Below are 13,677 nucleotides of genomic sequence, written 5' to 3'. Positions count from 1 at the left end.
GAAAAAAAAATAAAGGAAAAAAAAGTAGTCAGCGCGACAGAATGTGAATCCTATGGGCCCGGGTTCGATTCCCGGCTGGGTCGGAAATTTAAAAAAAAAAAAAAAATTCCTTGTGCAGCCCCGCATATGAAATGCATGTCGGCTAGCTCCGCATTGGTCGATGCATGCTGCTCGATATCCTTGCAGGAATTGATGAATCGAGCTAGCGAAGCGTTTTTATACGCCGCAGTCATCAGCGCTCTGACCATCTTAAACAAACATTACCAGACACGCAATCCTATACGACATCTGCTTATTTCGGTCCCCTCTACCTGCCATTAAGTTTTTGACATATACACTCCTGGAAATGGAAAAAAGAACACATTGACACCGGTGTGTCAGACCCACCATACTTGCTCCGGACACTGCGAGAGGGCTGTACAAGCAATGATCACACGCACGGCACAGCGGACACACCAGGAACCGCGGTGTTGGCCGTCGAATGGCGCTAGCTGCGCAGCATTTGTGCACCGCCGCCGTCAGTGTCAGCCAGTTTGCCGTGGCATACGAAGCTCCATCGCAGTCTTGGTAGCATGCCGCGACAGCGTGGACGTGAACCGTATGTGCAGTTGACGGACTTTGAGCAAGGCGCATAGTGGGCATGCGGGAGGCCGGGTGGACGTACCGCCGAATTGCTCAACACGTGGGGCGTGAGGTCTCCACAGTACATCGATGTTGTCGCCAGTGGTCGGCGGAAGGTGCACGTGCCCGTCGACCTGGGACCGGACCGCAGCGACGCACGGATGCACGCCAAGACCGTAGGATCCTACGCAGTGCCGTAGGGGACCGCACCGCCACTTCCCAGCAAATTAGGGACACTGTTGCTCCTGGGGTATCGGCGAGGACCATTCGCAACCGTCTCCACGAAGCTGGGCTACGGTCCCGCACACCGTTAGGCCGTCTTCCACTCACGCCCCAACATCGTGCAGCCCGCCTCCAGTGGTGTCGCGACAGGCGTGAATGGAGGGACGAATGGAGACGTGTCGTCTTCAGCGATGAGAGTCGCTTCTGCCTTGGTGCCAATGATGGTCGTATGCGTGTTTGGCGCCGTGCAGGTGAGCGCCACAATCAGGACTGCATACGACCGAGGCACACAGGGCCAACACCCGGCATCATGGTGTGGGGAGCGATCTCCTACACTGGCCGTACACCACTGGTGATCGTCGAGGGGACACTGAATAGTGCACGGTACATCCAAACCGTCATCGAACCCATCGTTCTACCATTCCTAGACCGGCAAGGGAACTTGCTGTTCCAACAGGACAATGCACGTTCGCATGTATCCCGCGCCACCCAACGTGCTCTAGAAGGTGTAAGTCAACTACCCTGGCCAGCAAGATCTCCGGATCTGTCCCCCATTGAGCATGTTTGGGACTGGATGAAGCGTCGTCTCACGCGGTCTGCACGTCCAGCACGAACGCTGGTCCAACTGAGGCGCCAGGTGGAAATGGCATGGCAAGCCGTTCCACAGGACTACATCCAGCATCTCTACGATCGTCTCCGTGGGAGAATAGCAGCCTGCATTGCTGCGAAAGGTGGATATACACTGTACTAGTGCCGACATTGTGCATGCTCTGTTGCCTGTGTCTATGTGCCTGTGGTTCTGTCAGTGTGATCATGTGATGTATCTGACCCCAGGAATGTGTCAATAAAGTTTCCCCTTCCTAGGACAATGAATTCACGGTGTTCTTATTTCAGTTTCCAGGAGTGTAGTTTAGTACCAAACTGTATACTGTTAACATCTACATGTTGCAAATTCTTTTGTAACTGTCTATTACTGTGCATTTTAACGTAATCACATACATTTGCAAGAGTCAATCGATAAGTCGCTTAGGTTTTTTCATTGCGATCGTATTCTTTGGTATTCAGTTTATCCTGTGTAATGGCTGTTAACGCCATCCGGGTTTTTGATCGGTACGTTATCGGTGCTTAGACAGTTTAGCACCTGATACCAACGCTTTCACCCTTCTATTTACAGTTAGTTGCATGCTCACATTAGTGAACTTTGCTTTATATTTTATTGTTAAGTGCGAGTACGTATTGCTCTTTAATGCATGAAATAATATTCATTAACATTTCTTACATTGTATTTTTTTGTCTCGCCATAGCTTTACTCTGATCGTGATGTATCAGAACGCCTAACGGTGAACAAATTAACTTACGACCAAGACGTTTACAAAATCATATCCTTACCGAATTTCACCTGGACATATCGCTGCGTAGATCAGTGTTATGAAGCATTTCATGCCATAGGGAATTGTCCATGTTTGCTTGTAGACCTCTTGTTTTAATTTTCTCCTGCGATAAACGTCTAGAGCCGGCCGCTGCGACCGAGTGGTTCTAGGCGCTTCAGTCCGGAGCCGCGCTGCTGCTACGGTCGCAGGTTCGAATCCTGCCTCGGGCATGGATGTGTGTGATGCTCTTAGGTTAGTTAGATTTGAGTAGTTCTAAGTCTAGGGGACTGATGACCTCAGATGTAAAGTCCCATAGTGCTCAGAGGCATTTGAACCATTTTTTCACTCTCATAATTGTCAATAGTTATCACAGTGTCGCATCTGCCCTGGCCACCGCTGTCACCATATCTCAGTACTTCTGATCCTCTGTGTTCTGCTTTTTGAAGAGAAGGATAGGCACTTGGTGCAGGGAGTGGTAACTGACCGTTAACATAGACAAATGTAATGTCTTGCGAATACATAGAAAGAAGGATCCTTTATTGTATGATTATATGATAGCGGAACCAACACTGGTAGCAGTTACTTCTGTAAAATATCTGAGAGTATGCGTGCGGAACGATTTGAAGTGGAATGATCATATAAAATTAATTGTTGGTAAGGCGGTTACCAGGTTGAGATTCATTGGGAGAGTCCTTAGAAAATGTAGTCCATCAACAAAGGTGGTGTCTTACAAAACACTCGTTCGACCTATACTTAAGTGTTGCTCATCAGTGTGGGATCCGTACCAGGTCGGGTTGACGGAGGAGATAGAGAAGATCCAAAGAAGAGCGGCGCGTTTCGTCACAGCGTTATTTGATACGCATGATAGCGTTACGGAGATGTTTAGCAAACTCAAGTGGCAGACTCTGCAAGAGAGGCGCTCTGCATCTCGGTGTAGCTTGCTGTCCAGGTTTGGAGAGGGTGCATTTCTGGATGAGGTATCGAATATATTGCTTCCCCCTACATACACCTCCCGAGGAGATCACGAATGTAAAATTAGAGAGATTCGAGCGCGCACGGAGGCTTTCCGGCAGTCTTTCTTCCCGCGAACCGTACGCGACTGGAACAGAAAAGGGAGGTAATGACAGTGGCACGTAAAGTGCCCTCCGTCACACACCGTTGGGTGGCTTGCGGAGTATAAATGTAGATGTAGATGTGTAAGCGCTATTCATTTTCACCATCGTTCCATAGACTTGCCACTATTTTGTAAGAAGAATGGTAGAACCTTCTCTTCAAAAGCATTCACGAGCTCTATTTTTCCATTCCGAGACAACTGGGAGCTGTTCTGAATGGCAACTGGTTTCCCACACCAAGATACGCTTAGTAATGTGTTGTGATTTTGGTGTCTCCACATTTTTGTCGAACGCTTGTACCAACGCCACCTACGAGCAAAGCATGATCGCAAGTGCTGTGACGTCATGCTCTACGGCTGAGGCAACCCCACGCACAAAGGCGAGGAGACGCTGTTTCACTCACTGTTTAAACCAAGACAGACATGAACGGAAACGAGAAAACCTCCTACAAGTATGCGAGTACTGCGTACTCTGTTGCACTACTTTGTGAATGATGAAAGGTCTCATAACAAATTAAAGTGAAAAGAGCTATAGAAATGTAGTGGCCTGTGTATTTAAAGGCAATGTATCTAGCGCCTGATGTTGAACACTGACATCTTCTTGTCGCAAATTCTAATTCACAATTAGGTAACACTCAACTCTTAATTAGACATTACAATACATTTCCTTCCTTTTGTAAAGCCTCATCGCCAGTCTTGTAAAGGACTCGTCGCTACTGCTGTGGGGTCCGAGTTGCCACTGTTACGGTAAGCCGAGTTTGTGAGTTCGTGAAACGGCTTCTGGTGCAGTACACCGCTAAGACAATTTCTCCGTGGCGCTATTACACAGCTATGCCGCAGGATCAGGTAACAGTATAGGAGAACTAAGGTTATACAACACTGCAACAAATTAGTAACGAAGTCACACAAATGAGTTATAAGGTTTACTTGTCTTTGTGGCTAGTTGAATAAGAAAGTTTGGCACGTTGCTTGTAATACAACACAAAAATTAAGGCCCTCAATGGCTCAGTGCAAATAATCGCAGGTAAACTTCACAGCACAAAGTAAATGCAATTTACAACAACTGTCTGTTCACTCCTAAGAGTTCACTGAACGACGTTCCACGTCTAAGTCGGCCCTGGACGATTATCTATAACCAAGTGGGCGAGAGCTGCTATCTTCCGAGTAGGCTTCTGTCCGTTGTCTTCCGGTCATTGGCCGATTGTATTCGGCCGGCAATTGGCAGAGGCGAAGTCGATATCTTCATCCTCTGCGCCGCATGTAGCGCTGGTGTACCTCGCTCAAGTGGCGAGTCTCTATGTCACTGGCACCAACTCGCATCTTTGCGACTGTGGTGCTTTTGCCTTGGCTATGTCTTGTTCGGACCACACAGCACTTCCAAATTCGTACACAACTGATGAAGTAAAGCTTTTATAGACTTTTTTTCATTGAAGCGCGCAATAAAACGGCAAATATGGTACTGAGAATGTTCCATTTTAGTGAGAACATAAACAAATTCTCCAGTCTGATTGTAAAAATATATTCAGTGTAATTAACATAACCAATAAAAACACAGACACAGACACACACACGCGCGCGCGCGCACGCACACACACACACACACACACACACACACACACACACACACACGCACACATACACACACGCGCGCGCACGAAATGTTTATTTGCTAGTAATTTCATGTGTGACAAGACGCAGTTACAAATCAGTTATTCACCCTTTTATACGAGTAAATAGTTATATTTTTGGTGACATTTATATTATTTTTTTCGGTTTGCAAAATTAAGAGGGTTGGAACTTTAATAGTGGCAACTATTTATTTACAGCTCGTACCAAATAGATAAGTGTTTCAAAGTTTTAATGACCTCCAAAGTAGTCACCGGAATTGTGTATAACCCGTTGCCAGCGATGAGGAAGTCGTAGGATACTCTTAGCAGTGCCAGTTGTGTTGACACTTCGAGCGGCTCGGTCTATTGCCTGACGAAGGTGTAGCAGTTCTGAAGCGAATGCCGTGAAGTGTTTCCTTCAGTTTAGAAATGGAGTTGAACTCACAAGGACGAAATCAGGGGAGTGCAGTAGGTGGTATAGCACTTAGCAGCCCCATCAGTCAAACGAATCAGTAATATCTTGCGCTGTACGTGCTTCAGCATTGTCCTGCAAAATTATGGTCAAGTCCTGCAGAAAGTGTCATCACTTCTGTGTCTATGATGTTCATTTTTGGAACACAACCTACGGCCAGCTTAGAGACAGAAGTGATGACACTTTCTGCAGGACCTGACAATCATTTTGCAGGATAAGGCTCAAGCACGTACAGTGCAAGCTGTTACTGATTTGTTTGACTGATGGGGCTACTAAGTGCTATACCACCTACTGCGCTCCCCTGACTTAAGCCTTCGTGAGTTCAACTCGATTTCTAAACTGAAGAAAATACTTCATGGCGTAGGCTTCAGAACTGCTACAAATTCATCTGGCAATAGACCGCGCCGCTCAAACTGTCAACACAACTGGTACTGCTAAAAGTATACTACGACTTCCACATCGCTGGCAACGGGTTATACACAACGCTGGTGACGACTTTGAAGGCCAGTAAAACTTAGGAAAACGTATCTATTTTGTACGAGCTGTAAATAAATAGTTGCCACTATTAAAGTCCCAACCTCAGTAGTCAACGAAACATTTGCGCATCTAATCATTATATCACTTGTTATGGATTCAAGTTTGTGGCTGTTTGTACAAACAAAACCAAGGAACTAATGTCTGGGCAACTTTCACAAGCACACCCCTTTGACTTGCTTGCTGTAGAAACAACGTTTCATTTTCCTTAAGGGTCATCGCTTGGATGTGTTAGAGCTCCCCATCTGTTATCAGTATATAAATCGTCTGCTTGTTTCATTTCTTGAGACTGGGGAAATCTTTGCAATACGTACATTGAATTTCTTAAGTGGCTGGCGTGAACAATAACCTGACACACAATGGAGTAACGGCCAAGTATTTCCCTCTATTTCATCTACATCATTATCATCTACTACTAAATAGAAATGTGGCTGCAGCTGAATCTTTTAAATCTGGGATTCCACAACTAGCAGATCAACATGAGGAGGCTTTATGACATCACCAAGCGCTTTGGATTTAGTACAAGAGAAACCAAGCTCCGTGCCCTTAATATTCCCTCTCATTCAAATACTATCCTTAAAGAGAGATGATAATTTCCGCCTTTAGGTGGAGATATTTCCCAAACGTGTCGTCTAAACTGTCTGTCTATATTTTCCCAAAAAGCAAATTCATTTTTTTCTCACACAACCAGTAATTACTAAATTCAAGCAAGACTGCAGTAGTGGGCTTAGGAGGAAAATGCGTTTCTGTATTCGATTTCCTTACATCAGTGAAATCTTCTCATACACACAACAATGGCAGAAATGTTCTCAAAAAATCATGAATATGTTTTAAATTGACGGTTACATGTTCCTGGAAAACATTTCTTAGCCACTGAACTTTAAGCAATAGTTTAACATTTACAACATCCAACTATTGACCTACTATTTCTATAAATGTGGCAGCACTTTCCCAGTTTTCATTTCTTTTCCTTGAGTCTAACTGGTGCAAAGCAACAATTAACAGGTTGTTAAAAACACGCAATTCTAACTTCACGCTTTGCTGTTCAACTGAATTTGGGTATAAGGATATATATGTTCAAATACTGCCATATTTTTCTATTAAATGTAGTTCCTTCAGTGGTGTGAAGGAAGTAACACCTTCCTTCAGGCTATCACTAGAGACGGGAAAGCGCAGAGTTTGGTCCTTTTGGTTATACCAGTTGTTGCGGATGCTTTTTTAAAATGTGAACAGTATCCACAAAATAGTAAACTGAGTAGCCTGCAGAAGACTGCATGGGATTAATATGTTTTATCTTAACACTAGGTGGGCCAGATAAATATGTAATAACTTTTTTTATTAATTGCGCTATTATCAGCTACTACTCGCATCACCTGAATGCCAGCTGCTTCTAGTTTCGTAATAATATTTTTAATGAGCGGAAAAAAAGCCGTCAGCTTGAATTGTGTGAAGTGAGAGAATATGCACCACATCTTTGAAAACTGGATCATGAAAACATAGGCACTAGTTGCACACAAAAGCTTGTCAGTGTTAAATGCACTACAGACATCATTTCGACCTTTATAACCAAGTTGGGACTTCAAATGGATCTCTTCAATCAATAGTAGAGTTTTTTCGTTTACAGATAAACTCCAGCCTTGTTTGTTATATTATTAAGAAATTGGTCTGTTCGCTGCTCAATGAGTGGGTTTGTTGAAAGCTTACTACAAAGTATTGATAAGGTATTTGTCTTGGAATAGAAAAAATGCAAGCACTTCTCATAAACGTGTATGCATGTGGAGTCATAAGTACATTAATGACCACAAAATCATTAAATCACATCAGTACCTAAACAGTGTTGAACTTTTTAATCTTATAAATGAAATTTGTTCCTTCGAAAATTTAATATTATCTTCAATTCCAGGTAACTTTCCTAAAGCTTCCAAAATGTTTTCAGTGCAGGACAAACTCGCCTAAAACGGAGCCTCAGTTACATTAAAAAACACATAAATTTCTTTCAGAACGTTACTAGCTGCATGAATTTCACTTACTTTCTTGAGTATCTTCCGCTTTCCAGCATGATTTAACTCAGCATCATTAATAAAGTCAGAAATAAATCATTATTTACGAGTATAAAAACGTAACACATAACCATTAGATAAGGCTTATTCTTAACTGACACAAGACACAAACTGTTTGGTTTGTTTATCATGTCTTTTCACAATTAGTTTTCACAATTTAGCTTAAAATTCATCTAAATTGCTAAAAGCCGTCTCAATTGATTTTTCATGCGATTCTACACTCTGCTGTATGGCTATCTCGAGTGTGCTGTCTTCCAAACGTTTTCGACCTCTATCTGAATCTTCTCGAGCAAATGCCTGATTCAATGACATACAATTAGTCATACAACGAAGGCTTTCACGACCAGATGTTTCAGCTGCTGAGAATTCTTCGGGGTTGGTCCATGGAACTCTTCATTCCCTGACATTTCGTCCAAGGCTACGTTGGACATATTCGGAGGTGCTCTTGGTTTTGCTGAGTCAGTCGGCAAGACTCAGCACAACCAGGAGCACCGCCGAAAATGTCCAACGTAGCCTTGGACGAAACGTCTATACAACCCGGAAGAATTTTCAGCAGCTGACATACAATTGGGACACCATGACAACTACACTCCTGGAAATGGAAAAAAGAACACATTGACACCGGTGTGTCAGACCCACCATACTTGCTCCGGACACTGCGAGAGGGCTGTACAAGCAATGATCACACGCACGGCACAGCGGACACACCAGGAACCGCGGTGTTGGCCGTCGAATGGCGCTAGCTGCGCAGCATTTGTGCACCGCCGCCGTCAGTGTCAGCCAGTTTGCCGTGGCATACGGAGCTCCATCGCAGTCTTTAACCCTGGTAGCATGCCGCGACAGCGTGGACGTGAACCGTATGTGCAGTTGACGGACTTTGAGCGAGGGCGTATAGTGGGCATGCGGGAGGCCGGGTGGACTTACCGCCGAATTGCTCAACACGTGGGGCGTGAGGTCTCCACAGTACATCGATGTTGTCGCCAGTGGTCGGCGGAAGGTGCACGTGCCCGTCGACCTGGGACCGGACCGCAGCGACGCACGGATGCACGCCAAGACCGTAGGATCCTACGCAGTGCCGTACGGGGCCGCACCGCCACTTCCCAGCAAATTAGGGACACTGTTGTTCCTGGGGTATCGGCGAGGACCATTCGCAACCGTCTCCATGAAGCTGGGCTACGGTCCCGCACACCGTTAGGCCGTCTTCCGCTCACGCCCCAACATCGTGCAGCCCGCCTCCAGTGGTGTCGCGACAGGCGTGAATGGAGGGACGAATGGAGACGTGTCGTCTTCAGCGATGAGAGTCGCTTCTGTCTTGGTGCCAATGATGGTCGTATGCGTGTTTGGCGCCGTGCAGGTGAGCGCCACAATCAGGACTGCATACGACCGAGGCACACAGGGCCAACACCCGACATCATGGTGTGGGGAGCGATCTCCTACACTGGCCGTACACCACTGGTGATCGTCGAGGGGACACTGAATAGTGCACGGTACATCCAAACCGTCATCGAACCCATCGTTCTACCATTCCTAGACCGGCAAGGGAACTTGCTGTTCCAACAGGACAATGCTCGTCCGCATGTATCTCGTGCCACCCAACATGCTCTAGAAGGTGTAAGTCAACTACCCTGGCCAGCAAGATCTCCGGATCTGTCCCCCCTTGAGCATGTTTGGGACTGGATGAAGCGTCGTCTCAGGCGGTCTGCACGTCCAGCACGAACGCTGGTCCAACTGAGGCGCCAGGTGGAAATGGCATGGCAAGCCGTTCCACAGGACTACATCCAGCATCTCTACGATCGTCTCCATGGGAGAATAGTAGCCTACATTGCTGCGAAAGGTGGATATACACTGTACTAGTGCCGACATTGTGCATGCTCTGTTGCCTGTGTCTATGTGCCTGTGGTTCTGTCAGTGTGATCATGTGATGTATCTGACCCCAGGAATGTGTCAATAAAGTTTCCCCTTCCTGGGACAATGAATTCACGGTGTTCTTATTTCAATTTCCAGGAGTGTATAACGGGAGAGCATCAGGATATAAACACATAAACACAACATTAAAAAAGCAATTAGTTATTGTGTACTTGTATGTGGTTGACTAGAATCAACATGGAAATAACTTAAGGAACTGGTACTTCAATTTAGATTTTTTTTAAAAGTGATTACAAGAATTTTCTGCTAAGTACTACATAAATTCTCACACACCTTTCTTTAAATGTGGACAGTCCAAAGATATCGTAAGGAGTTCGCTAATTCTTTGGCCATAAGTTCTGGTACTTCTTCAAATGTCGTCCGCATTCAAATGCAATTTCACACCTCAAAAGAAGCACACATCTCATTGTTAACGTAGACATAGGATGCGAGCAGATAAAGGAAAACTGACTCAAGAGGGCAAAAATTGAGGTGACGTAATGTTTCGTTATTGTTAGCATATTGGTTAGAGTTTTCAGTTTTGTAGCATTAAACTATTAAACTTAGTAACCATACATTATTAATCAAGATAAATGTGCAGGTCCTCTGAACTGCTGAGACCCATTTCTGTCTTACGTCTTTGCAGACGGGAATGTGAACACACTAAATTTAGGTCCATTATCAGCGGCGGCTGCAGCGTAAGAGCACATAAACACACTATTTTTTGATACCTTACGGATTTATTGGTTATGTTTTTTAATGCTGTTAAACGTAACGTAACGTAACGGTAATCTGAAATATGCGGCACTAAATCTACCGCGCTATGCTACACTGCTACCGTAGCATCAGGGACTTGAACCCAACTTCAGCTGTCCACATTTTAAGGAGCTTTCATGGATGCGTAACTAGCGTGACGTAATTGCTTTATGGATAAAATACACACGGATTTGATAAGCAACGTGCATAGTTCGTGGCGTCTACAGCTAGCCCTTACCACTCCAGCACAAGTGGAGCTCAATGTCGACAGGTGGTAGCACACGACAGCAAACTTTCATCCTCATGCGCTTAGCATAAATCCCGCTTGGCGGCAGTACATTCCTCACATATGCCAATTCATTCACTATGTAGTAAAATTAGATTGGAAGTCAGCATACGTTATAGTTATACTGATAGCAAAGCCTATTTTGTGGGTTACGTTGTAGTCTAGTCAAGTGACCATATTGACAGCCAAAACTACTTGAATTAAATCATTTCCACAACGGTAGTTTATTGTTGGGAATCGGCTTTCATGTGCGATGTCAACATGAACTCTGTTGAATCTATTTTAAGTCCTAAAGGAAAGAAAATTACCAGGAAACCATAGTAGCAAAGGAGCTAAGGCCACTCGGTGCAGATCCGTTGATTGAAAAAGTGACGTAATCAAATAAGCGAAAATTTAACCAAGAAGTATTCAATAGGCGTAAGTTGTTGTGTGGGTGAAACGTAAGAATGTCCGATTTTCAGCCCGGAAGTTAAGTTGTGGGCTAATACAGGTGTTAGGGATCTTGTATATTGGTCTGAAAAAGCAAAAAAGCACGAAAACTCCCACTTACAAAAAAATGCGAAACGGTGAGTAGCGAAAACATACAGATTATTTCGTTCTTGCCCTAAACTGTGTTTAATTATGTGCAAAACAACAAAATTCCACAAAAACAATTCTTTCTTCTGTCAAACAAGTGATGCATATTATTATACTGTTACTGTTAGTATTGGCAGTGGGTAAAGTTGTATGGGCAACGGCCTTGCCGCAGTGGACACACCGATTTCCGTGAGATCACCGAAGTTAAGCGCTGTCGGGCGTGGCCGGCACTTGGATGGGTGACCATCCGGGCCACCATGCACTGTTGCCATTTTTCGGAGTGCACTCAGCCTGGTGATGCCAATTGAGGACTTCTCGACCGAATGGTAGAGGCTTCGGTCAAAGAAAACCATCATAACGACCGGGAGAGCGGGGTGCTGACCACACGCCCCTCCATATCCGCATCCTCATCTGAGGACGACACGGCGGTTGGATGGTCCCGATGGGCCGCTTGTGGCCTGAAGACGCAGTGATACTACTACTGTAGTTGTATAAATTTGTTCGTAATCATAGGTGTTATACAACGATTAATTTCACACTCTCAGATTTATCTAAATCTACAAATTTATGAACCCTCAGATTGTATACTTGCGAGCCGCCACGGTCCGTTATCATAATTTTCACTACAATCTGGCGTCCTTTTGAAAAGACACTAAGTTACACTCAGAAACAATTAATTCAACATTAAAGCACAAAATTTCCACGTTGCTTTGAAACTGCCTTGTCTATCAGAGACAGGACTGGTCAAACAATACTCTCGTTCGAACAGGCTCGAAACTTTCTGATACGACACACATTCGATACAGTATAGGGCGTAGTCGAACGATCAGGTGACATTTGGCTCGCGAAGTGAATGCAAGGGATACGCAAGGAACTACAAACTAGCCAGAACTGTTGGGAACTGAAATCGTCGGAACATTTATATCTCTGATTAATAATACTCTTTGTAAGACACAACATGTTGTAAACTCTTTCGTTATATGTATGTTCTGTGACTGTTACATAAAGTGTTGTGTTAGAATAAAAATCGCTACTTACTACTGTGATTAACGTCATAAGAAATGGTGCCGAGACCTGGGAAGTGATTTCCGCGATTTCTTTTTGTGAACCACGAATTTTGTACGCACGTGACGTGGCAATACCACGAGGGAGTTTACTACAGCAATTTGTCAGGCAAGCAACAAAGTTTCCGACGACAACCGCTTGCACACACAGTTAAGTTCAACTGAATTATCACGCCACATATTTTGTAGTGCCATTTGTAACGACAACTCATTACATTATTGCCCCTCTGTATTGCTATTTTAGCTGATCGACTGGCGCTTTAACGGATTTTCATGTTTTGCGCTACGCTGGTGCTGTCATCTGTTAGTTGTTTGCCAAACCACGTACTATCTTGATCCACTTACACGGGGAGGCCACAACGTCTGGAAAGCGGATTTACTGTAAACTTCGTACACTCGAAGCACTCCATGAGGACAACAAAATGTGTAAGCAGCAGCGCGTACTTCTCAAGTGTTACTGAGAAAAGATAATTTCGCTCGTGAAATATATACTTGTGTGTGGCCATTTTTTTTTTTTTTTTTTTTTTTTAGCTTAGCTATGTCAGAGATTCCTTCCCAACAACACGACTACCGACGACGCGAGATGTATACCAACTCTTACTGCGCCGGTGCCCCAGGAATACCCTGGAAAAGAAGTACCCAGACAAGAACTGGCGACAGATATGGCGCGTTATACGGAACGGTTACCTCCCAACGTCGGTACGCTCAACATGGTATGTGGTGGTAAATAGGAAGTTCGCAACGAATCAACTGCGGCACGCGATTCATTTGGCAGACACTCCACTATGTTTAGGCTGCGCAACAGTGGACACTGATGAACATCGTTTAGGATGTAGTGGGACGGCTCCAGTGTGGCATTTGGCACAACAGATATTGCCGTTCCTGTTACTCTCCGCCCCTCACACAGTTTCATCAGACACACTTTTTTTCCCCCAAGGATCTTATTTTCCGGTCCAAAAAACCAATGCAGTGACATGGGTACGGGGAATGGTGGGCTACGTGTATAACGAATCGGAAAGGACAACATTGATTTTTGGCATTTTCTCCTGGATGGACACACGAAGCTGCAACAGCATAAGAAATATGGACAAGA

At 44.7% G+C, this 13,677-nt stretch overlaps 1 protein-coding gene across 2 annotated transcripts in view; it reads right to left on the bottom strand.

The window, feature by feature from the left end:
- The window catches only part of LOC126481214 (band 7 protein AGAP004871), a 552,309-nt gene that overhangs the window by 337,431 nt on the left and 201,201 nt on the right, over positions 1–13,677 (bottom strand). The gene's annotated exons all lie outside the window — the stretch shown is intronic.

The sequence above is a fragment of the Schistocerca serialis genome, chromosome 5 (genome assembly GCF_023864345.2).
Source record: "Schistocerca serialis cubense isolate TAMUIC-IGC-003099 chromosome 5, iqSchSeri2.2, whole genome shotgun sequence".
Classification (NCBI taxonomy): domain Eukaryota; kingdom Metazoa; phylum Arthropoda; class Insecta; order Orthoptera; family Acrididae; genus Schistocerca; species Schistocerca serialis.
This window is presented reverse-complemented; position numbering and strand designations above follow the sequence as displayed.